The 23526-nt window shown below is 46.7% G+C and overlaps 1 long non-coding RNA gene across 1 annotated transcript in view; it reads left to right on the plus strand.

The window, feature by feature from the left end:
* The first annotated feature begins 15020 nt into the window (after positions 1–15020).
* Positions 15021–23526, plus strand: part of LOC142070109 (uncharacterized) — a 28727-nt gene continuing 20221 nt past the window's right edge. Inside the window, exons 1-3 of the long non-coding RNA XR_012666057.1 lie at positions 15021–15169; positions 16630–16767; positions 18292–18428. This is a non-coding gene — a long non-coding RNA (uncharacterized LOC142070109). The remainder of the gene's footprint in view (positions 15170–16629; positions 16768–18291; positions 18429–23526) is intronic.

Here is a 23526-nt window from a genome sequence, read left to right on the forward strand (position 1 = left end):
ACAGCTTGGCTCACCATCAAAGAGTCTACCCATTGTTCTCTAAAATGTCTCTTTTTAAAGACTAATCTCCCTTTTTTCCCCCCTGCAGCGGCAAATGTTTCAATGCTCCCCCTATCATCTCCGTCCCAGAGGCTATCAAAGATTAGAAGCCGAAAAAAACGCACTCACAATGAAATGTTCTCTGAACTCATGCAGTCCTCCCATGCTGAAAGAGCCCAGCACAATGCATGGAGGGAGACAATGTCAGAGTCCAGGAAAACACAAAATGAAGGTGAGGAGAGGAGGGACGAGCGAGAGGAGAGGAGGGACGAGTGACAGGAGAGGTGGCAGCATGATGAGAGGAGGCAGGATGCAATGCTGAGGCTACTGGAGAATCAAACTGATATGCTCCAGCGTATGGTTGAGCTACAGGAAAGGCAGCAGGAGCACAGACCGCCACTGCAGCCCCTGTGTAACCAATCGCCCTCCTCCCCAAGTTCCATAGCCTCCTCACTCAGATGCCCAAGAATGCGGTGGGGGGACCTCCTGGCACCCAACCACTCCACCCCAGAGGACTATCCAAGCAACAGAAAGCTGGCATTCAATAAGTTTTGAAAAGCAGTGTGGCCTTGTCCTTCCATCCTCCCCTCCTTCTCCAACCCACCCAGTGCTTCCCTCCTCCCCCACCCCTCCCGGGCTACGTTGGCAGTTATCCCCCCATTTGTGTGACAAATTAATAAAGAATGCATGATTTTGAAACAACAATGACTTTATTGCCTCTGCAAGCAGTGATCAAAGGGAGGAGGGGAGGGCGGTTTGCTTACAGGGAAGTAGAGTGAACCATGGGGGTGGGTTTTCATCAAGAAACAAACAGAACTGTCACACCGTAGCCTGGCCAGTCATGAAACTGGTTTTCAAAGCTTCTCTGATGCGCCGTGCGCCCTGCTGTGCTCTTCTAACTGCCCTGGTGTCTGGCTGTGCATAATCAGCGGCCAGGCGATTTGCCTCAACTTCCCACCCCGCCATAAATGTCTCCCCCTTACTGTCACAGATATTGTGGAGCACACAGCAAGCAGTAATAACAAGGGGAATATTGGTTTCGCTGAGGTCTAACTGAGTCAGTCAACTGCACCAGCGTGCTTTTAAAAGTCCAGATGCACATTCTACCACCATTCTGCACTTGCTCAGCCTATAGTTGAACAGCTCCTGACTACTGTCCAGGGTGCCTGTGTTCATAAGCCATGGCATTAAGGGGTAAGCTGGGTCCCCAAGGATAACTATTGGCATTTCAACATCCCCAATGGTTATTTTCTGGTCTGGAAAGTAAGTCCCTTGCTGCAGCCGTTCTCACAGACCAGAGTTCCTGAAGATGTGAGTGTCATGTACCTTTCCTGGCCTTCCCATGTTGATGTTGTTGAAATGTCCCTTGTGATCCACCAGTGCTTGCAGCACCATTGAAAAGTACCCCTTTTGGTTTATGTACTGGCTGCCTTGGTGGTCTGGTCCCAAGATAGGGATACGCGTTCCGTCTATCGTCCCACCACAGTTAGGGAATCCCATTGCAGCAAAGCCATCCACTATGACTCACACATTTCCCAGAGTCACTATCCTTGATAGCAGCAGCTCAGTGATTGCGTTGGCTACTTGGATCACAGCAGCCCCCACAGTAGATTTGCCCACTCCAAATTGATTCCCGACTGACTGGTAGCTGTCTGGCATTGCTAGGTTTCAGAGGGCTCTCACCACTCGCTTGTGAATTGTGATGGCTGCTCTCATCTTGATATTCTGGAGCTTCGGGGCAGGGGAAAGCAAGTCACAAAGTTCCAGGAAAGTGCCCTTACGCATATGAAAGTTTTGCAGCCATTGGGAATCGTCCCAGACCTGCAACACGATGCGGTCCCACCAGTCTGTGCTTGTTTCCTGGGCCCAGAATCGGCACTCCATGGCATGAGCCTGCCCCATTGCCACCAGGATGGCCAAATTGCCGGGGCTCGTACTTTGAGAGAAGTCTGTGTCCATGACAGTGCTGCTGGCTGGGAGAGCAGCCTGAGGCAGAACAGCCCCCTCAAGGATTGAACTCACAACCCTGGGTTTAGCAGGCCAATTTCAAACCACTGAGCTATCTCTCTCCCAATATTCCATGCAGGACTGAATCTCTATTAGACAAAACTTAAAGAAGAGAATAACCTGAGTCACTCCCATTTATGTGCAGGCACTCCTGACAGACTTTACCAAGGTCCACCAGGAGCACCCATATCTGACCAGGCGCCCCTGACAGACCTTACCGAGGTTCGCCAGGAGCACCCCTGTCTGCCCAGGTGCCTCAACCGACCTGACCAAGAGCACCCAGGAGATGACGAGGACGGCTACTAGTCATACTGCACTATCTGCTGCCACAAGGCAATGAGCTGCTGCTGTACAGCAATGCAGTCCCATGTCTGCCAGCACCCAGGAGACGTACGGTGACGGTGAGCTGAGCGGGCTCCATGCTTGCCGTGGTATGGCGTCTGCACGGTTAACCCAGGAAAAAAGGCACAAAATGATTGTCTGCCATTGCTTTTGTGGAGGGAGGGAGGGATGGGGGGCCTGACGACATATACCCAGAACCACCCGTGACAATGTTTTTTGCCCCATCAGGCATTGGGATCTCAACCCAGAATTCCAGTGGGTGGTGGAGACTGTGGGAACTGTGGGATAGCTACCCACAGTGCAACGCTCTGGAAGTCAATGCTAGCCTCGGTACTGTGCACCCACTCCGCCGACTTCATGGTCTTAATGGTTTTAAGTGGGATCACACACAATCGACTGTATAAAATTGCTTTCTAAAAATCTACTTCTATAAATTCGACCTAATTTCATAGTGTAGACAAACCCTAAATACCTGAAACCTAAATACAGGAGTCACTGCCATTCCAGCAGTGACCATTCAGGACTCCCTCCCAGAGGCTACTGAGGACTGAAGGCAGAGTTATGCAAATGAAGTGCTAGCCCTGATTATGTTCGCTGTGTGCCTGTGCAGACAGGTCCTCACCAGAGCAGAAATGTGAACAATGTTCAGCAGCATAAATTAATCTCTGTCCCTCCAATGTGGGGGGCAGAGGTGGAGCCTGGGCTTGGTCAGGGCCCAGTACAATCAAAGCAGGCGCACTACAGCAGTGCTGACCTTTGACCAATGACCTGATCTTTAAAGGGGCTATTTGGAATTGAAGCACAGGTTAAATGCCAAAATGCTTAATATGAGCATTTAAAGCTGTAACAAAAGTAGGTGGCCACTTTAATATACATTTATGTTTTGGACAGGCTTTGCAATAAGTTTGGTTAAGGCTTAGCAAGGTCTAGCAGTTAAGCAATGAGAGTTAGCATAAGAATTTCACTAAGGTTATAAGGATTTCTGCAACATGTATCTTGTGATAAACAAGCAAATCACAAAGAACAGTTTATGTTTGCAAACAAATGTCTCGGGGATTCTTAGGCAAATGTACTCAAGAGGGCTAACCACATTCATGTGTTGAAAGAAGAACAGGAGGACTTGTGGAACCTTAGAGATGAACAAAATTTATTTGAGCACAAACTTTTGTGGGCTACAGCCCACTTCATCGGATGCATAGAATGGAACATATAGTAAGAAGATACATATATATACAGAGAACATGAAACGGTGGAAGTAGCCATACCAACTGTAAGAGGCTAATTAATTAAGACGAGCTATTATAAGCAGGAGAAAAAAACTTTTGTAGCGACTTACCTAGCTGTGAGAATGGCAGTGAGTCGACCGCTGCTGCTCCCCCATTGACTCTGCTTCCGTCTCTTGTGAGCTGGAGTTCCAGAGTCGATGGGGAACACATTCAGGGATCGATTTATCGTGTCTAAACGAGACACGATAAATCGATCCCCGATACAAGTAAACTCTGTTCTGTTGCACAAAAAGGAGAAGGAAAGAAACCTGCATCTTCTGGATTCCTACTTTTCCGGTATCAACTTTAAAGTATCACCATCACAGAGCTGTTGAAACTGTTTTTACATTTCTGCATTTCCTTTTCACATGTTGATGATTTATTAAGTGACAATTAATTTGGGGATGTTACTACTTGTTCCCCATCTTCTCAGGACTTATCACCATGAAAAAAAGAATAGGAGCAGTGAGATTGGAAAGGTGGCAGAGAAGTACTTTCAGTAAGTAAACTCCATGTTGGAGTTTGTTACAGCATACTTAAAAATGGGCACAAATGTGCTTCATAGGAATCATAGAATATCAGGGTTGGAAGGGACCCCAGAAGGTCATCTAGTCCAACCCCCTGCTCGAAGCAGGACCAATTCCCAGTTAAATCATCCCAGCCAGGGCTTTGTCAAGCCTGACCTTAAAAACCTCTAAGGAAGGAGGTTCTACCACCTCCCTAGGTAACGCATTCCAGTGTTTCACCACCCTCTTAGTGAAAAAGTTTTTCCTAATATCCAATCTAAACCTCCCCCACTGCAGCTTGAGACCATTACTCCTCGTTCTGTCATCTGATACCATTGAGAACAGTCTAGAGCCATCCTCTTTGGAACCCCCTTTCAGGTAGTTGAAAGCAGCTATCAAATCCCCCCTCATTCGTCTCTTCTGCAGGCTAAACAATCCCAGCTCCCTCAGCCTCTCCTCATAACTCATGTGTTCCAGACCCCTAATCATTTTTGTTGCCCTTCGCTGGACTCTCTCCAATTTATCCACATCCTTCTTGAAGTGTGGGGCCCAAAACTGGACACAGTACTCCAGATGAGGCCTCACCAATGTCGAATAGAGGGGAACGATCACGTCCCTCGATCTGCTCGCTATGCCCCTACTTATACATCCCAAAATGCCATTGGCCTTCTTGGCAACAAGGGCACACTGCTGACTCATATCCAGCTTCTCGTCCACTGTCACCCCTAGGTCCTTTTCCGCAGAACTGCTGCCTAGCCATTCGGTCCCTAGTCTGTAGCTGTGCATTGGGTTCTTCTGTCCTAAGTGCAGGACCCTGCACTTTTCCTTATTGAACCTCATCAGATTTCTTTTGGCCCAATCCTCCAATTTGTCTAGGTCCTTCTGTATTCTATCCCTCCCCTCCAGCGTATCTACCACTCCTCCCAGTTTAGTATCATCCGCAAACTTGCTGAGAGTGCAATCCACACCATCCTCCAGATCATTTATGAAGATATTGAACAAAACCGGCCCCAGGACCGACCCTTGGGGCACTCCACTTGATACCGGCTGCCAACTAGACATGGAGCCATTGATAACTACCCGTTGAGCCCGACAATCTAGCCAGCTTTCTACCCACCTTATAGTGCATTCTTCCAGCCCATACTTCCTTAACTTGCTGACAAGAATACTGTGGGAGACCATGTCAAAAGCTTTGCTAAAGTCAAGAAACAATACATCCACTGCTTTCCCTTCATCCACAGAACCAGTAATCTCATCATAAAAGGCGATTAGATTAGTCAGGCATGACCTTCCCTTGGTGAATCCATGCTGGCTGTTCCTGATCACTTTCCTCTCATGCAAGTGCTTCAGGATTGATTCTTTGAGGACCTGCTCCATGATTTTTCCAGGGACTGAGGTGAGGCTGACTGGCCTGTAGTTCCCAGGATCCTCCTTCTTCCCTTTTTTAAAGATGGGCACTACGTTAGCCTTTTTCCAGTCATCCGGGACTTCCCCCGTTCGCCACGAGTTTTCAAAGATAATGGCCAATGGCTCTGCAATCACAGCCGCCAATTCCTTCAGCACTCTCGGATGCAACTCGTCCGGCCCCATGGACTTGTGCACGTCCAGCTTTTCTAAATAGTCCCTAACCACCTCTATCTCCACAGAGGGCTGGCCATCTCTTCCCCATTTTGCGATGCCCAGCGCAGCAGTCTGGGAGCTGACCTTGTTAGTGAAAACAGAGGCAAGAAAAGCATTGAGTACATTCGCTTTTTCCACATCCTCTGTCACTAGGTTGCCTCCCTCATTCAGTAAGGGGCCCACACTTTCCTTGGCTTTCTTCTTGTTGCCAACATACCTGAAGAAACCCTTCTTGTTACTCTTGACATCTCTCACTAGCTGCAGCTCTAGGTGCGATTTGGCCCTCCTGATATCATTCCTACATGCCCGAGCAATATTTTTATACTCTTCCCTGGTCATATGTCCAACCTTCCACTTCTTGTAAGCCTCTTTTTTATGTTTAAGATCCGCTAGGATTTCACCATTAAGCCAAGCTGGTCGCCTGCCATATTTACTATTCTTTCGACTCATCGGGATGGTTTGTCCCTGTAACCTCCACAGGGATTCCTTGAAATACAGCCAGCTCTCCTGGACTCCTTTCCCCTTCAAGTTAGTCCCCCAGGGGATCCTGGCCATCCGTTCCCTGAGGGAGTTGAAGTCTGCTTTCCTGAAGTCCAGGGTTCGTATCCTGCTGCTTACCTTTCTTCCCTGCGTCAGGATCCTGAACTCAACCAACTCATGGTCACTGCCTCCCAGATTCCCATCCACTTTTGCTTCCCCCACTAATTCTACCCGGTTTGTGAGCTTCTGATAAGTCATGCCTGAATTAATATAAATATATATATTACAATGTCAATGCATGCAAATGTGCAACCTACTGATCCTTGGTTAGAGGATGGTTTCAGGATCTGAGTGTCTCCCTCTATCCGGCTTTGTAAAGAGGATGGGTTGGCTCCTGTAAATACATTTGCTCAGCACAATTTAATAAAAGTGACTTTTTATTCTTAAAGTAAGAGAATTGTTCTTACCTAGAAGTAATGAGGGGTAGAATCAGCATTTTTAACATCCTCATAAGGAGCTCTCCAGGAAAAGAAAAGTATTGCTTCTCCTGTGTAAAGAACAAAGATTGATCAGGCAGGAGAATCAGCTGGCAAGATGTAAATAATGGAAATATACACATTGTTCAAAGATAGAAAAATTACAGATTCTCATTCTTGCAACAGATCCCTAATTCCAACTTTGTATCTTTTTAAAAATCTGTTCTCTCCCCCCCACCCCCATTGTCCAGAAATGAATCTTTTGGGCTTATCTGGTTTTATGCTATATAGGGGAAATGTACGGGGACTGGCAATATGGACAACAAATAGAGTGTAATAAAATGAAGGCAAAGATGGAAAAGGATGTTAGACTACTGCACTTGAAGGAGTCATTGGAAGTACACTGTCCCCATGGTCCTGTAGCAATAATCAGAATCACTTTCTCAACAACTATTAGTAATATTAATTCCTGGACATTGTTGGTTATAGATGTAAGCAGGGTCTGAATGAATTCTTCCTTGACATCTAGCTGAGAGGGGGAGAGACTTCAAGAACAAACTGTATTTACATGTTTCAGAGTAGCAACCATGTTAGTCTGTATCCACAAAAAGAAAAGGAGGACTTGTGGCACCTTAGAGACTAACAAATTTATTTGAGCATAAGCTTTTGTGAACTACAGCTCACTTCATTGGACGCATGAACATGAACACACCTACTCCGCTGAGATATCCAGCAGATAGAGTGGTGTAATCAACTTTGTTTGGTGTTGGCTTACAAATCACTTTAGTACTGAATGCAGGGGTAGTGAAATGCCGTTACCAGTGTTATTATTGTATGGATAAAGGGGAGTAGAACTGTGCTTAAGGTGTCCCAAATGAGGGGGGTCACCCTCAGCTGAAAGGACCTCATTAAGCCAGGGGCTCGAATGCCAGAGCCCTGGGAAGGTAAGAAGGGTGGGGACAGGTATCCTAGCTAAAAGGATTGTACACCCTCCCCAAGGGTTCCCCTGGTCTGGTTTAACCTGTTCCTTCCCACTGTTCAAAGAAAGAGCTAAATAGGCTTCATGAGGAGCCTCTTTTGTTATTTTAAATGCTCCATCACTGAGAGCTGAAATCAGTTGAGATGGGGCAGTGTCTCTGCCCAGCCTTCAAAGAGCTGAAAATCACTAAGAGAGGGATGTGCAGAGGTCACAGCAGAGAGGCAGGTGGTAGCAGAAGGCGACTAACAGTGGGCTGGGGAATGAGTGGCTGGAGAGGTGGTGAGAAGAACGAGCAGCTAGTTAGGTTGCTGCTGGCTCCACCTGGCAGAAGGGTTACATGCTCTCAAGAAGTTGGGCCTTATTTGCATATGTAAAACAGGCAATTGCAAGTGACATCAAGTGCAATTGGGTGCAACCTTTTCACTAGTTGCCCAATGCACAAAATAAATTGTAGATCCACATGAGGGAGCAAAAGTAATCTGGTAAGCATATTGGTCTGGTCATCTATGTATTCAAAACTTTGAGACGCAACATAGGTGTCAGTCAGTGTTCTGGGTACCAACCCCATGCATTAAAAATCATAACATGAACGTGACTAAAGGACTGCCTGTAAATAGATCTGCCTAAGTGCCCCTCCCCCAGCATCCTTAATGAAGGAGGGACTATGGGCTTTGCAGCATGCCTGGAAGAGTAACAAAACTGGGATCTGGTAGACAAAGGCAGGGAGCAAGTTCCAAAACCAAGAACCCTGCACGGATGACATCCTGCCAGTGGCCACCTCTCCCGTGTATCGAGGGCGTTCCAGTGCCTCTGGTGACTCAACTGTGGCAGTGTCCTGGGGAGAAAGGCAGTTTCTCGGGTAATCAGCTTCCATTTAGGGTTTTATAGGTTAAAATCAACACCTTTAATTCTACTCTGAAGCTTATTGCACACCAGTGAATATCGCGGGGCACTGGTCTTATGAGTTCCCAGCATGCAATTCCACTTGAGTGGGCTGCAGCATTTTTCACTAGCTTCAGTTTCTGAATAGTTCCAAGGAAAAGCCCCATGTACAGCATTTTACAGCAATCTAATTTTGAGATGACAAAGATCGGGATAACTGTGGCATGGTCACTATTGGAGAAAAGGTCACACTCGTCTTACCAGGTGCAGATGAAGTGCTCTTCGCGATGGCCATTAGTGTCCTGCAGGTGCAACTCAGGATCTAACACATAGAATCATCATAGAATCATCGAATATCAGGGTTGGAAGGGACCTCAGGAGGTCATCTAGTCCCACCCCCTGCTCAAAGCAGGACCAATCCCCAATTAAATCATCCCAGCCAGGGCTTATTTAAGCACCTCTTCACATTTTAATCTAGGTGACAAACCGTGACACTAAACTGAATCACTGGGTTTATGTGTCTGAAGGCTGATGGAAAAGCTCGGTGTTCTGGTCTAATGCTATGTTCTCTTTTGGGTAAAAATAAATAAAATCCAAACAAAGCAGAAACATCTTGTTCTGGCATTTTTGAAATAGAACAGTGACGTTTAGACTTGAAATAACTTTTCATTTAGAATTTTACTTTGATTTTTCATTTAGTTGCTTTAAAAAGCCAAAAAAAAAAAAAAAAAAAGCACAACCCTTGAGAATGAAACAAAGCATTTGGTTTAACCCAAAACATTTTTTCCTCAATTTTTTGTTTTGCCTCCAAACCAAAAAAGTTGATTATTTGCACAGCTCTACCCTGGAAATAGAGGTGCCTAAGGCAGGCCAGGCCTTTCTCACAAAAAATGGGGGGAGAGGTTCCCCCTGCACTCAATAGCCTAGTGATTAAAGCATTTACCTGGTACGTAGGAGGCCCAGGTTCAAATTCCTACTCTGCCTGACTTATAGCAGGGAATTAAATGCAGGTCCCCCACCTCCCAGGTGAGTGTCCTACTCACTGGGCATTTTGGGCCTGGGCCTCTCTCAATCGCTCCTGTTAGAGCTGTTCCACTTTGCATCAAATACTTGAATCATAGAAGATTAGGGTTGGAAGAGACCTCAGGAGGTATCTAGTCCAATCCCCTGCTCAAAGCAGGACCAACACCAAATAAATCATCCCAGCCAGGGCTTTGTCAAGCCTGCCCTTAAAAACCTCTAAGGAAGGAGATTCCACCACCTCCCTAAGTAACCCATTCCAGTGCTTCACCACCCTCCTAGTGAAATAGTGTTTCCTAATATCCAACCTAGACCTCCCCCACTGCAACTTGAGACCATTACTCCTTGTTCTATCATCTGCCACCACTGAGAACAGCCAAGCTCCATCCTCTTTGGAACCTCCTTTCAAGTAGTTGAAAGCAGCTATCAAATTCCCCCCCATTCTTCTCTTCTAAATAATCCCAGTTCCCTCAGCCTCTCCTCATAATTCAAATGTTCCAGCCCCCTAATCATTTTTGTTGCCCTTCACTGGACTCTTTCCAATTTTTCCACATCCTTCTTGTAGTGTGGGGCCCAAAACTGGAGACTATACTCCAAATGAGGCCTCACCAATGCGGAATAGAGGGGAATGATCACGTCCCTCAATCTGCTGACAATGCTCCTACTAATGCAGCCCAAAATGCCATTGGCCTTCTTGGCAACAAGGGCACACTGTTGACTCATATCCAGCTTCTCATCCACTGTAACCCCTAGGTTCTTTTCTGCAGAACTGCTGCCTAGCCACTTGGTCCCTAGCCTGTAGCGGTGCATGGGATTCTTCCATCCTAAGTGCAGGACTCTGCACTTGTCCTTGTTGAAACTCATCAGGTATTTTTTGGCCCAATCCTCTAATTTGTCTAGGTCCCTCTGTATCCTATCCCTACCCTCCAGCGTATCTACCACTCCTCCCAGTTTAGTTTAGCGTCATCTGCAAACTTGCTGAGGGTGCAATCCATGCCATCCTCCAGATTATTAATGATTATTAATGCTCAGTCACTTCAGTTATACATTTGACCTACTAGCTTTATGGCTTCAGCCTTAAATTTCTCTTTTCATTTTAGTTTTTGTTACACTAAAGTGCAGGGAACAAACAATAACTAATGTATATTTGCTGAGGATTTCTGGAACAATGTAAGTCATAAGATATTTTTGCAGCAGTACAGAAAAAGAATTAAATCACTAGGCCAATTTTACCCCTGGTGTAATTTCACTGGAGTCAGTGGAATTACAACAGATTAATTATACCCCTAGCTTTCGAAGTGCAACAATATGCTATACCTTTCAATACCTCACTATATACAATACAGTATAGCATACCTTCCAATACCCCACTGTACACAATATGCCAAAACTTTCCAGCCCACCACTGTCTACACTACAGCATACCTTCTAATACCCCACTCTGTATGCAGTATTTTCAGAGCTTGTAATTTATAAGCCCCTATTAGGTATCCACATATTGTAAGAGAAATAATATTGAAGTATGTATCCATGTAACATGCAGCCACAGCAGTCATGGGTGCAATAAGGTGACACTCAGGATCACTGCACGGCTGTTGTGTATTTGCACCTGGTGGGAGACAGCAGCTAACAACACTTTGTCCTTATCGTTTCTTGGCAAACGCTTTGCAGTGGAAACATTGCCATCAATGCTACTTTCTGTATTTCCAATGTGAGCATGAAGTGGCTCTCTTGTTGCATAGCAAGCCCACCACAATGTTACTCTGGGAATAGGGCGAATACGCTGTAGCCCTACAGCAAACCAATTGAATGAGTTTCAGAGGAACAGCCGTGTTAGTCTGTATTCGCAAAAAGAAAAGGAGTACTTGTGGCACCTTAGAGACTAACCAATTTATTTGAGCATGAGCTTTCGTGAGCTACAGCTCACTTCATCAATTGAATGAGGTGTGTCATAAATAAAAAGGGAAGGGTCACCACCTTTCTGTGTACAGTGCTATAAAATCCCTCCTGGCCAAAAGCAACATCTTGTTACCTGTAAAGGGTTAAGAAGCTCAGCTAACCTGGCTGGCACCTGACCCAAAGGACCAATAAGGGAACAAGATACTTTCAAATCTTGAGGGGGGAAAGGCTTTTGTTTGTGCTCTTTGTTTACATGGTTGTTCTCTCTTGGGACTGAGAGAGGCCAGACAGGAATCCATCTTCTCCAACCCATCCTAATCTAAGTCTCCAATATTGCAACCAGTATAGGTAAGCCAGGCAAGGCGGGTTGGTTTATCTTTTGTTTTATGTGAATTTTCCCTGTGTTAAGAGGGAGGTTTCTTCCTGTTTTCTGTAACTTTAAGGTTTTGCCCAGAGGGGGATCCTCTGTGTTTTGAATCGGGATACCCTGTAAAGTATTTTCCATCTTGATTTTACAGAGATGATTCTTTTACCTTTTCTTTAATTAAAATTCTTCTTTTAAGAACCTGATTACTTTTTCATTGTTCTTAAGATCCAAGGGTTTGGGTCTGTGTTCACCTATACAAATTGGTGAGGATTCTTATCAAGCCTTCCCCAGGAAAGGGGGTGTAGGGCTTGGGGGGATATTTTGGGGGAAGACATCTCCAAGTGGGCTCTTTCCCTGTTCTTTGTTTAAAACGCTTGATGGTGGCAGCATACGGTTCAAGGACAAGGCAAAGTTTGTACCTTGGGGAAGTTTTTAATCTAAGCTGGTAAGAATAAGCTTAGGGGGTCTTTCATGCCAGTCCCCACATCTGTACCCTAGAGTTCAGAGTGGGGAAGGAACCCTGACATGGTGGCAGAGCAGTGGGATCATTTTTAGATCATTTTGAACCAGAAGCACAGCAGGATTTTAAAAGGTTTTGTAAAAGGTGATTGCAGCTGCAGAGTCTGTCTCTCTGCCTGGGGGACAGAGCAGCAGGCATAACAAAAGGATTTTTCTGTAGCCTGAGACCAGCTATCAGGAAAAAAAAATAGGTATCAGGTTACAGCACAGCAAAATTTTACAAGCCAGGTTGCTTTTTTCTTTCTAACTCTCGGGTATAGCTAGGTTAAACACAGAGAGGTTAGAATGACAGAAAGCAATACCCAACAGAAACTGGAATTAGCCAGATCTGGGGCTGAGGAAAGACAAAAGGAACATAAAAGATGAGTAGAACTCAGACAGATGGAGATGGATGCACAAGCAGCCAAAGAAAATGAAAGGGAAGCTGCCCACAGGAGAGCTATGGAGGCAAAGGCTAAAAAAATGGAGGAGAAGAAAAAAGAGAGGAAGCATGAACTGGAGTTGGAGAAGGTAAGGGCTGAGCGGAATCTACTGGATAACCCAAACAATCCTTCCCCAACAATCCACAAATGGGAGCAACTATGTCCACAGTATGATGAATCCAGTGATATTGCTGAATATTTTCTCACCTTTGAGAGACTGTGCACACTCCATCAAATTCCTGAAACTCACAAGGTGACCACATTGGTCACAAAATTGACTGGAAGAGCACAGTACATATTCAATAAGATGCCTATTGAGGAGGCTTCTGACTATAATAAATTCAAGGATTTGGTTTTAAAACAATTTCAAGTTACACCTAAAACTTACAGAGTAAAATTTAGAGCCCTTAAGAAAGGACCTGGACTAAGTAATGTGGCTTATATAAACCAGATGAAGGATCTGTTAGATAAATGGGTCAAAGGAAGGGGGTAACTAGCATTGAAGGAATGTGTGATTTGATGACTCAGGAGCAATTCCTGAATATGTCCAAGGAGGATATAAAACAGTGTTTATGGGGTAAGAAAATGGACTCAGCAGAAAGTCTTGCTTCTTATGCTGATCAATACGAGCAGTCCCAGACCACCAGAGAGGCGGGGCAAACTGGAACAAAATAAGTGGAGGGAGGAGAGAGAAACAACCCTGGTTGCAGTTGGAACGGATACCAGAAGGGACACCCCCAGACCACACCCTACTACTGGGGGCAGCCCAAGGTCCCAACTACACCCCAAGGAACACTCCAGACACCTTATCATCCTGCCACACCGTTCTCCAGCAACCCACCTCGCCCCAGTGACCCATCAGCTCAACAATGTTTTAAATGTAACAAGCCGGGGCATGTAAAGGCCAACTGCCCCAAGAACTCCAACAGATTACAGTTCATTGCACCAGAATCACACCAGAGGTCCTCAGGCCCAGATACCTCCCAGATACCCTCAGAGCAGAGGGAAGCTGTGAGTGTGGGCAGGAAGAAGGTCACAGGGTGTAGGGACACCGGAGCACAAATGTCGGCTATCCATGCTTCCTTAATGGACCCCAATTTAATCAACCCAGAGGTCCAAGTGATGATTCAACCTTTCAAGTCAAGTCCAGTTTGGCCAATGTACATGGCAGAGGGGCATTGCTGGCACCTGATGGCATATATCACATTGGTAGATGTAAAAAGAAAAGGAGTACTTGTGGCACCTTAGAGACTAACCAATTTATTTGAGCATGAGCTTTCGTGAGCTACAGCTCACTTCATCAGATGTTTACCGGCAGTTTCCACGGTAAACATCTGATGAAGTGAGCTGTAGCTCACGAAAGCTCATGCTCAAATAAATTGGTTAGTCTCTAAGGTGCCACAAGTACTCCTTTTCTTTTTGCGAATACAGACTAACACGGCTGTTCCTCTGAAACCTGTCATTGGTAGATGTGCGGGTGATCGAGCCTCTGATAGTGTGGCTGATGTGATTAGGCCCTATGATGGTGTCCCCTGAATAGATATGTGGACACAGTTTGCAACGGGTTTTGTTGCAAGGATAGGTTCCTGGGTTAGTGTTTTTGTTGTGTGGTGTGGTTGCTGGTGAGTATTTGCTTCAGGTTGGGGGGCTGTCTGTAAGCAAGGACTGGCCTGTCTCCCAAGATCCGTGAGAGTGATGGGTCGTCCTTCAGGACAAGTCATAGATCCTTGATGATGCTTTGGAGAGGTTTTAGTTGAGGGCCGAAGGTGATGTTTAGAGACTAACAAATTTATTTGAGCGTAAGCTTCACCCCCAACTAAAACCTCTCCAACGCATCATCAAGGATCTACAACCTGTCCTGAAGGACGACCCATCACTCTCACAGATCTTGGGAGACAGGCCAGTCCCCCACTACTGTTCCTCACATGTTCTTGTCAACTGCTGGAAATGGCCCACCTTGATTATCACAACAAAAGGTGGGTTTTTTTTCCCCCTCTCTCTCCTGCTGGTAATAGCTCACCTTACCTGATCGTCTTGTCACAGTGTGTATGGTAACATCCATTGTTTCATGTTCTCTATGTATATAAATCTCCCCACTGTATTTTCCACTGCATGTGTCATAAAAATAAAGGGAAGGGTAAACCCCTTTGAAATCCCTCCTGGCCAGGGGAAAGCTCCTCTCACCTGTAAAGGGTTAAGAAGCTAAAGGTAACCTCGCTGGCACCTGACCAAAATGACCAATGAGGAGACAAGATACTTTCAAAAGCTGGGAGGAGGGAGAGGAACAAAGGGTCTGTGTGCTGCTCTTGCCAGGGACAGAACAGGAATGGAGTCTTAGAACTTTTAGTAAGTAATCTAGCTAGGTATGTGTTAGATTATGATTTCTTTAAATGGCTGAGAAAAAAATTGTGCTGAATAGAATAACTATTTCTGTCTGTGTACTTTTTTTGTAACTTAAGGTTTTGCCTAGAGGGGTTCTCTATGTTTTGAATCTAATTACCCTGTAAGATATCTACCATCCTGATTTTATAGGGGGGATTTCTTTATTTCTATTTACTGCTATTTTTTATTAAAAGTCTTCTTTTAAAAAACTGAATGCTTTTTCATTGTTCTCAGATCCAAGGGTTTGGGTCTGTGGTCACCTATGCAAATTGGTGAGGCTTTTTATCCAACATTTCCCAGGAGAGGGGGGGGTGCAAGTGTTGGGAGGATTGTTCATTGTTCTTAAGATCCAAGGGTCTGGGTCTGTAGTCACCTAGGCAAATTGGTGAGGCTTTTTACCAAACCTTGTCCAGGAAGTGGGGTGCAAGGTTTTGGGGAAGTATTTTGGGGGGAAAGACGCGTCCAAACAGCTCTTCCCCAGTAACCAGTATTAGTTTGGTGGTGGTAGCGGCCATTCCAAGGATAACGGGTGTAATATTTTGTACCTTGGGGAAGTTTTGACCTAAGCTGGTAAAGATAAGCTTAGGGGGTTTTTTCATGCAGGTCCCCACATCTGTACCCTAGAGTTCAGAGTGGGGGAGGAACCTTGACAGCATGCATCCAATGAAGTGAGCTGTAGCTCACAAAAGCTTATACTCAAATAAATTTGTTAGTTTCTAAGGTGCCACAAGTCCTCCTTTTCTTTTTGGGGAGGGGCATGTGACCATTCCTGCCCCTCCCTAGCATCACCTTTTATGGTAGCAATACCGCAACCCCCTCACGATAACCTTGTGACCCCCCCCCCAACTCCTTTTTGGGTCAAGGCCCCTACAGTTACAACACCGTGAAATTTCAGATTTAAATAGCTGAAATCATGAAATGCATGATTTTTTAAATCCTTGACTGTGAAATTGTCCAAAATGGAACATGAATTTGATAGGGCCCTAGCCCTGGGGCACATGGGCTCATTGGGCACGGGAACACAGCAAACTGAACCTCAGTGGGTCATTGGGCACAGACGCTCAGCAGGCAGGGAGACTCCCTCCAAAGCTCAGCAGACGTGTCAGATGGGGTGTCACTGGGCCCTGAGAATCACCAGGCTTGGGGCTTGCTCCACTTAAGTAACCAGCTTATCTCTGCTATGGGCAGCATGCTGGGAGACATAATTGAAGTGACAGACATTTCTAAATCCTGCCAGATTAAATAAGGTTGTTCCAGAATGAGCGGAGCTCTGAGAGGTAACAACCAAACAAAGGCGCCTCTCAGCTACCTAGCATCAGAGCCAGCTAAAATAATGCCTTTGTCAAAAATCGGGAGAGAGTTGTTGTATATTCTAAGAGAACCAATGAATCTAACACGTATTTTTAATTTATGTTATTCATTAGCACTGCATCAGAGCCAGATTCCTTGTCCATGGTCCAAAGGGTCCTGGGAAATGCTGAAAGATCGGATTAGTATATTACATTTTGGCTCAGTTAATTCCTCTACAAGAAGCTCACAGACAAGAGGCAGCATGATGGCAGGTATCAGAAATTGCTAAATTCTAATCCCACCTCTGCCACTGACTAGTGGTGTGGCTTTGGGCAAATCTCTTCATCTCAGTTGCCAGATCCCTATAATGGGGCTCACTATTTATTGACACACTTCCCAGAGCTGGTGGGAGGATTCCTCAGACTTTGGACAGAGATGTAAAGCGCTATGCATGTGCTAAGTACTATGACAACAGAACCTGGCTCATTTGCACAGTGGAGAAAATCCTGCCCCCAGCAGCGAGCCTGAGTAACTGAACCAGGAACAGGGCAGATGTGTGGAGAGGGGGTGGTGAAATGAACTATTTCCCAAGGCTGCTGTAGCTCCTTGGTGGAGTAACTTGGCGTAGCCTCTCCCAGGGAAAGACCAGACAGCACTGGGTAAGCTAGCCCTGCCTCTCCCCTTACCTACCCATGTCATAGAATCATAGAATATCAGGGTTGGAAGGGACCTCAGGAGGTCATCTAGTCCAACCCCCTGCTCAAAGCAGGACCAATCCTCAACTAAATCATCCCCCAGCCAGGGCTTTGTCAAGCCTGACCTTAAAAACCTCTAAGGAAGGAGATTCTACCACCTCCCTAGGGAACCCATTCCAGTGCTTCACCACCCTCCTAGTGAAAAAGTTTTTCCTAATATCCAACCTAAACCTCCCCCACTGCAACTTGAGACCATTACTCCTTGTTCTGTCATCAGCTACCACTGAGAACAGTCTAGATCCATCCTCTTTGGAACCCCCTTTCAGGTAGTTGAAAGCAGCTATCAAATCCCGCCCCCCATTCTTCTCTTCTGCAGACTAAATAAGCCCAGTTCCTTCAGTCTCTCCTCATAAGTCATGTGCTCCAGCCCCCTAATCATTTTTGTTGCCCTCCGCTGGACTCTTTCCAATTTTTCCACATCCTTCTTGTAGTGTGGGGCCCAAAACTGGACACAGTGTCCTACACCTATCTGCACACTGCCAGACAAGGAGCCCTTGCAGAACTGGGCTGCATACCATGCTGGCTTGCCCTGTCCCCATCTTGTGCAATGGAACTGCACTGGTTCCTCAGACAGGGACACCGCCCTAGCAGAGGGAGGGGCAGGGTTTGCCCCACTGTGAGTGAATGATTTCTGTAGATCAGTAAGTGGAGAAACGTTGAGACTGCATGGAGGATTCCCCACCAAAGGGGCCTTTAGTCTGGCAGTTGCAGTTTAGGTTGGATTCCTATGCAAACCTTCAGGCTGTGCCAATCAGTACCTTTTGTGAAAATAAATAAGCATTAGTTCTAAGAGAGCCTGCTAATGGGCTGGCTCTGCGGCTACAGCTCTGCTGGGGAGCAGGGATGAGATGAGCGGGTGTTTTCCTCTGCACAATTCATAGTGTGAGGTTTAATTTAGTGCAGCTTAACACATTTCTACACAAAAGAAGTGTTATAGCAACAGCTTCTTTACACTGAGGAGTTTGAAACACCCCCCCCCAGTCCGCCTGTGATCCCACCCCAATTTTTTTGCACATACAACGTGTTTCTGCCACTTACCAGCTCTGTCAGCTCCAGAACGCTTAGCGAAAATCCGAGCAGGCATCCAGTTACAACAGAGAGCATCGAAAGAGTCAAGAGGCCATTCTTTCTCCAGAAAGCTCGGATCCAGTTCCAGATGGCCGAGCAGCTAACGGAAAGTGAGTTTAACAAGGCTTTTTTAATACGTTCCCACATGATCCTCTTCAGAGGTCCAGAAAGTTCCACTCCGAGCAAAATGTCTCTTTGATGCTGCTAATATTCCCAAGGTTGCTAGTAGTCATCATTAGTGATCTTTCTTGTTCTGCAGAATCATTTCCCTTTGCCAGGTTCAGAACCCACCAGAAACCAGATCAGAATCAGAGAACTCTCTCTCACATAATACCAAAGGGAGAACCAGTGTTATACTGCTATTTGGGACCCATTCGCCTTAATGGAAAGTGACATGTTAGACTAGTTAATCCAAGCTTTCTAGCTGGCTGGAAGAAAGGTTGATGACAAAAACATGCATAGGTTAACCCCTTCATTGCTATGTGGTTGCACCAGGTACACTCTCCGCAGCGCTCCCCGTGGACATGGAATCAGAGAGGTTAGAGGACGTTCACACTGCCCAGGAAGCTAGTCCTGGATGGTCGATCCTACAGAGCTTTCACTGGGGTGTACGAGCTTTGCACAGGGTCACAGGTCGAGCGTCCCCACACACTGGGGCTTTAGTAGGCTGACAGCAGTGACTGGAACTTGGATCATGAGAACCGAGATCTGCACATTTCCTTCTTGGTCCCTAATATAACAAGGCCTGTCTGGGGCCTCTGGGTGCCCCTGCAATATCTTTGTTTAATCATAATTAGATCCTGCAGCTTTTGTTCTTACTGTAGCCCCAAAGTCCCACTGATGGATCAATATAAGGGTCTCTGCAGCATAAGAGAGATTTGCAAAACTAAGAATATTCACTATGATCATTAATAAGGCAAATCAAAGAATTAAAGTAGTACCAAGATCCCAACCTATACAACACCTAAGGGTGATGTGAAAGATACAGTCACCTGAGATATTACAAGATTTTCTAAAGCTATAATGCAAAGATAGGTTTCAGAGTAGCAGCCGTGTGAGTCTGTATTCACAAAAAGAAAAGGAGGACTTGTGGCACCTTAGAGACTAACAAATGTATTTGAGCATAAGCATCCGATGAAGTGAGCTGTAGCTCATGAAAGCTTATGCTCAAATAAACTGGTTAGTCTCTAAGGTGCCACAAGTCCTCCTTTTCTTAATGCAAAGATAAGTTTTCTTTAGGTAAAACACGGTATTGTCAGAAATGTGTGAACAGAGAGCTAAAACTGTGCAACTGTTAAGCTTAGCAAAGCCTGTTACAAGACAGATGGAAAATACCGAGGTCCACAGGAGGTCTTGTTAGGAGCAGTGTCCCTTGATGTAATCATATCTTAGGGCTTGCCTTCACTGCAAAGTTAACTCAAGTCAACTTGAATCCTGTCCCCATGCTAAACCTCTTTGCTTGAGTAAGCTGGCTCACCAGGGGCATAGCCCAAGTGAGCATAATTTGTCGGCTGCTAACACAACCATTACGCAGCGTGAGCACAGGCTTGCTCCATGCCAGTGGTGCTCGTCCTTGAGTGCCTTCCAATAATCCCCCGTGCGCCCAGAAGGGTCAGAAAAGATCTGTCAGGGCTCATACATGATAAAAAGCCCAGAGAAGAGTTGTTGCAGGATAAGTATACAATTAAAGAATTAAAGTTAATTTAGCTTTGGTTAAGGAAATATATCTGTGCTCCAAAGAAAGACCCTGACTCAAGTAGAAGGAAGGCCTTGGGGAGAAAGGCAGTTGTAAATCTTATCTGGATTAAGACTGGAAATAAGGGGGAACTATCTCAGATTGGTTTTTAGACGGTCAATCATTGGCAATAACATCACTTTGTTGCCGGCACCCAGTGCCAAGAGGCTAAACAACAGCTGAAGTTGGTTCGTTACCTGGTGTGCTACACCCAATAATCACAACAGGGTGGAGAAGCAGAAAAGTTTATTTGAAGCTTCAAAAAGGTACAGGGAGATTTGAATCTCAAATCCTGTACACAGAGCAGGAAGTTACACAGGCTTTTATACATCCTTTTTCCCAGCATACTTATCCAACAGCAAGCTGCCCCAAGTATCCATATAGCCAGCCAATCCAGTTCCCAGCTAGTTCCCTGGTTCTCTGTATCATTTGTTAAACTATACATAAAGCTGCTTTATTCAACATTGTTCTTCCATATCTGCCCTGTGTGGCCTTGTTTAGTTTCAGGCAGTCTGACTCTGGAACATATTGTTGCAGATTCTCAGCATAACTGCTGTGTGTGCCTCCAGGCGGGGGGGCCAAGGACACTTGGGCCTAGTACGCAGAGCTGCTGTGAGTGCCTCAAGGCGGGAGGGGGGGCCAAGGACACCTGGGCCTAGTGCGAGGGGGCTTCATCGACACTCGTGGTCTTCCATCCCCTCGAGTTACCTAGTGGCCATGCCCCAGTGTCCCCAACAACTTGTTTGTTAAAGGGTATAAAGAGTAATTTCTGAAAGGGTTCATTGCTAATACCTGCCTGACCATGCTGGAGCTGACCAATAAGGGTCTAAGCACCTCTGGGGTTCGCCCATTTGTGAGTATCTTGAACAAATTCTTAGAAAATTTTTGTTACTGTTTGAGTGTAGTAAATTACTTATTAGTTAGGCTTTTTAGGCATGTTTAGAGCAGCTGCTCAAAGTACCATTTGGCCTTTGGATTTAATAAAGGAATTTACAGTTAAATTGGTGTTTTCCCATATTAATAGTGATTTCAAATATTATTAATAATTCCAACAGCCATGGTCTTGGGCCAGAATCACACACAGGGTCAAAGCAGTATCCCAGGGAGAAGCCACGCCCAGGGTCAAAGCCAGAGTCGTGACTGGGGTTCGGACAAGGGAGCAGGAACTTGGTCTCGGGGGTCTGGCCAACAGGTGTTTGACAGGAACAGGAAGCTTTATGTTAAGAACTACTCAGCTGATCCCACTGAGTCAGCAGTAGCCTCTGTCGTGGGGCATCAGCGACAGTTTCCTGCAGTGGCCTTGCAGCCTGGTGGTGTAGTGAGTAAGGCTCCTACTTACTAAACCCACCAGCCTGGGGTCGAGACCTCTAGTGACTGACACCTGCCCTCCCCCTGGAGAGGTACCTTCGGGTGAAGCTTTTTTCAGGGCGGCCCATGGTTTTGCAGGGGCATGAACATGATGGGCTGGCTCCAAGGACGTTCTTCAGGCCCCTAACCTCCCCAGAGAAGCAAACAGTGCGGCACTTTCTGCGTCTGGGAACCCAGCACGTTCCGAAGTGCATAGTCCTTGTGGGCCTGGACGCGAATGGGGGGCAGCGGTAGTGGAACCAGATCATCCAGGAACAGCTTCAGGAGGCATCCATGAAATGCTGGATGGACCTTTCAGAATCGAGGGATCAATTCAAATGCCACCAGATTGATTTGCCGAAGAATGGGGTAAGGGCCTGTGTTTCAGTTGCCCAATTTGTGTGCAGATTGGCCAATCTAGACATTTAGTGGACAGCCGTACTTTTTGACCATCCTTCCGAGGTGGGGCCTCTTGGCAGTTTTTGTCAGTGTGACATTTGTAGGCTATTTTGGCAGCTTCTACATCAGGGGTGGGCAAACTTTTTGGCCCAAGGGCCACACTTGGGAATAGAAACTGTATGACAGGCCATGAATGCTCACAGAATTGGGGTTGGGGTATGGGAGAGGGTGAGGGCTCTGGTTGGGAATGTGGGCTCCAGGGTGGGGCCAGAAATGTGGAGTTCAGGAGGGGACTCGGGGCTGGGGTGGGGGAGTAGGGTGCAGGGTTGGGGGTGGGGCTGGGCATGAGGAGTTTGGGGTGTAGGAGGGTGCTCTGGGCTGGGACCGAGGGGTTCAGAGGGTGGGAGGGGGATCAGGGCTGGGGCAGGGGGTTGGGATGTGGGAAAGGGTTGATGCTCCGGCCGGGGGTATGGGTTCTGGGGTGAGGCTGGGGATGAGGGGTTTGGGGTGCAGGAGGGTGCTCTGGGCTGGGATCAAGGGGTTCGGAGGGCGGGAGAGGGGTCAGGGCTGGGGCAGGAGTTGGGCCATGGGGAGGCTCAGGGGTGCAGGGTCTGGGCGGTGCTTACCTCATGCGGCTCCCGGAAGCAGCGGCCATGTCCCCTCTCCGGCTCCTCCACGGAACCAAGGCCAGGTGGCTCTGCGTGCTGCCCTGTCTGCAGGCACTGCCCCTGCAGCTCCCATTGGCCGCAGTTCCTGGCCAATGGGAGCTCTGGGGGTGGCGCTTGTGGTGGGGGCAGCATACAGAGTGAAGCCCCGTGGCTGCCCCTACACATAGGAGCTGGAGTGGGGCCATGCCGCTGCTTCCGGGGGCAGCATGAAGTGGTCCCTGACCCTGCTCCCTGGCTGGAGCGCCAGAGTGCCGGAGCAGGGCAAGCCCCTGACCCCGCTCCCCAGCGGGAGCTCGAGGGCTGGCTTAAAACGGCTGGCGGGCCGGATCTGGCCCACAGGCCATAGTTTGCCCACCCCTGCTCTACGTGCTCCTTTAGGTTAGGATCTTATGAATAGACTGTACCAGATCTGAGGCAGCAGAAACTGCCACAGGTGGTGGGGGACAGAGGGAAGGAGCCACGGATGAAAACCATACTTGGAGTAAAAAGGACTGAATTTGGTAGAAGCATGTTTTGCATTATTATAAGTAAATTCGGCTAATGGGAGTAATGCAATGTAGTGATTTTGGCATTGGTTCAGGAAACTGTGTAGCTACTGCTCAAGTACCTGGTTGACTTGTTTTGATTGGCCAGCTGTCTGGGGCTGATGGGAGGTGGATGTATGAGAACGGAAATCCAGGAGGTGAAACGTTTCCTTCCAAAACCTGGATGTCAACTGAGAGCCCCAATCTGCGGTAAGATGATTGGGGAGACTATGGAGTTGAAAAGCATGCATAATTAGGAGTTGTGGGTAGTATCTGTGTTTGAGAGGTGTACACGTGGAAGAAGATGCACCATTTTGGTGAGCTGATCGAATATGGCTAATATGATATTGTGTTGTTCTGCTTCTGTACGACTAAGAAATCAAGAGTTATATCTGACCATGGTCAGGAAGAGGTTTTGGATGGTATCAGGCTGAAAGACTTGCTTTTGGAGGTCTTAGAGTGCAGGTGTCATAGGACCTCACATCATCCTGCATCTGCAGCCACCAGAATGAGCGAGCTACTGCACGCCAAGTCT

This window comes from Caretta caretta, chromosome 25 (genome assembly GCF_965140235.1).
Source record: "Caretta caretta isolate rCarCar2 chromosome 25, rCarCar1.hap1, whole genome shotgun sequence".
Taxonomy (NCBI): Eukaryota; Metazoa; Chordata; order Testudines; family Cheloniidae; genus Caretta; species Caretta caretta.